At 48.4% G+C, this 2,783-nt stretch overlaps 1 non-coding gene across 1 annotated transcript; it reads left to right on the top strand.

Moving 5' to 3' along the window:
- The first annotated feature begins 238 nt into the window (after positions 1–238).
- Positions 239–311, top strand: TRNAW-CCA (transfer RNA tryptophan (anticodon CCA)). The gene has a single exon. It is a non-coding gene; the product is annotated as a tRNA-Trp (tRNA).
- Positions 312–2,783: the final 2,472 nt, after the last annotated feature.

The following is a 2,783-nucleotide window of genomic DNA, read 5'->3' as shown; positions in this document are numbered from 1 at the left end:
AAGAGTAGAGTCAAGCTCTTGAACAGCAGGAACGGTGTTTGTGAGAGGACTACATGCCTGAGACAGTCCGAGAGTTGCCAAAAAGGGCGTGTGGCTGAGAACAGTCATCCAGTGATCCAGAGGTCATGTCACAGGTTTTATCTACCTTATCCTAAATTCAGGGGATAATCAATAAAGGATCTTCTGTGAAGACTAGTGAGAAGAGATCTGGGGCTTTAAAAACATCATCCCTGGGATTTCCCTGATGGTCCAGTGGCTAAGACTCCAGGCTCCCAATGCAGGGGGCCCAGGTTCAATCCCTGGTCAGGGAAGTAGACCCTACATGCCACAGCACAGCCAAATAAATAAATATTAAAGAAAAAAAAATGGCCCCAAAGAAGAGGGTGGAAGGAATTCAAGAGTGGAAGCAGTTAAGATGCTATTTTAATGGGCTGGGAGAAGGGCGAACAATACTGATCTGCACAAAAGTAGGGAGGCAGAGTAGAGGGACTACCCAGTGTTGATTCTGTTCAAGGTGCCTCCTCTAGGAAAAGGTGAAAGAACAAGGGGAAAACAACCCTGTGTTCTCAGGGAAAATTATAAGAATACATTTAAAGCAATCCTAAAGCCTTAGAGTCTGAAGACATATAATTAGAGTCAAAAGATAGATCGGCAGCCCACATCATTCACAGAGCCTCGGGCTAGTACTTAGAGAAAAAAAGGATAGAAGGAAACATACCAGTATGTTAACAGCAGTTATCTCGGATCACGGAGGCTTTTTTCCTTCCATCTTCATGGGTTTCTGTTTTCCAAGTTTTCTATAATCATGTATGTGTTTCTTCTAAAATTGGGAAGAAATCTATAGATTAATTGAAAAAATAATAATTTCTTCTCACTTCCTGGGTGTGTCTCCGGGAAAGAATTAAAGGCGTTTGGTGGGTTTCATCTTCCCAGCAGGAAACTTATCCTTCCTACTGAATAAACAGGGGGAGGCATTCTCACTCCTAGAAAGTCCTAGATCCTTAGGACAAACACACACACATACACTTGCGGTTGCTTCCATCAACTGCCCCGGTGATAAATAGGGCTTTCGTCCGCAGCCGACCCCCTACCGTCACCTCTAGGCCCCTGCCTCCCTGAAGGGCTCCCCTCCAAGCTGACCACTCCACGGGCTACTGCCGACTGGACCAGAGATGCATGCGGGACTCTATGCCAACTGGATTTTCTCTCCAGAATTTGGAACTGAGACAGTGAGACTCGGTGAAGGAAGGTGGTGGACAAAACTGTGGTCGTGTAGCATCAGGGCAAAGTTGATACAAGTGGTCCTGGCACTCAGGGCACAGCCAAAGCCATGAAGAAGTACAAACCAAGACGCTCCCCAAGGAGACCCCTCGGAGGGACGGGAACAAAAACAAAAGCGAATCAGAGACTACGTGGTTCCATGGAAGGCAGAAGAAAGAAGCTGCTTCCACCCGCCGCCCACCTCATTTCCCAGACGGCCTGTCTCCCCTCAGCTGTCTGAGAGGGGAGCTGTGGTGTTCCTTCAATAGATCCTGTTTACTTGAATTCATCCGAGGGGTTTCTCCTCCTCATAAAGCCAAAGAGCTTCGACTAAGAAACTCTCCTCCTATTCAGCCAGCAGCCCAGCTTCTCCTCGCCTACCAACAGATTATCCATCCCGCCCAGGCCTAAGTCACTGTGGTCTGGGGAAGGCCACGCTCTTCCCTCCAACCAGGCCCCGCCACCCAGCCCAGTCAGGCCACACTCACTCCCCAAGCCAAGCCAGCGCCTCCGTCCTCAAAGCTGAACAAGCCAAGAGTGGGCTGCAGCTCCCCTCAAAGGCCGCCCCGCGGCTCTACCAAGAAGAACTCAGTGCCCTGTGGCCTCGTGACCTCCCCCGAGGCAGAGGTTTGCTCCTTGGGGAGAAGCCCTCCCCCCATACGAGGGCTGAGGGCCCAGCAGCGCCTGCCTTAAGCCAGAGGCAGGGAGTTTGACAGCTCCAAGGTAAAGCCTCTTTTTATTAAGACAACACAGCAAACTTTTTTTAACCACAGCTGACATCACTCTAATAAATCACCATCATGTCTTGTGGGATAGAAAAAGCCAAAACACTGTCACATTTGATTTTGCTGGCTACTCTCGCCTCGAGAACAAACCATGTGTTTTTAATCAACAACACTTTGTTTTGCATTTCTCAGACCCCAATACTCTTTAAATAGTTGCTTTGACCAGAGGGCTATTTTAAACCCAGGGCCAGCTTCTTTGCAGAGGACATTAAGAAACAGAACACCATGTTACCCGTTCCCCCAGCTTATCCGGGGCACTTTCTCTACCGGGATGATTATGTATTAAGAGGCTGTCTCTGTCTGTCTCAGAGGGGGCTTTCCTTGTCCCTCTTTGGGAATTTAATTAGATGTCTTCCCAGAAAGTTGGAGGGTTTGTTTTTTTTTTTTTTTTTTTGGTTTCACTAACAGGCAACCCAACTGGGTTATGGGAAAACGGCAAATTCCCAGCCAAAGGAAACATAGAAAGTCACATCTGGGACCAGGATTCCAGAGCAGTGAAAGAGGAGGTGGCAGAGGAAGGGGACTGTTGGAGGGGAAATGAGCAATGAAATAAGGTTTCTGGAATGGCACATGTCAATTTCTGTCCAGACTTCTTGTAGGCTGATGGGCTCAGACAAACCCAGTGAAGCCTGCGTGGATTCATCCTTTGCATCTTGGGGAATGGGTACCACCTTCAGGCAAGAATAAGCTGTGTACAGGAATCGCTCACTAAAGTGGCTACTCCCCTGACTGCCCAGT

Source organism: Giraffa tippelskirchi, chromosome 8 (genome assembly GCF_054371585.1).
Source record: "Giraffa tippelskirchi isolate mGirTip1 chromosome 8, T2T-mGirTip1v1.2.pri, whole genome shotgun sequence".
NCBI lineage: Eukaryota > Metazoa > Chordata > Mammalia > Artiodactyla > Giraffidae > Giraffa > Giraffa tippelskirchi.
The sequence above is the reverse complement of the archived record's forward strand: the minus strand, read 5'-3'. Positions and strand labels throughout refer to the sequence as shown.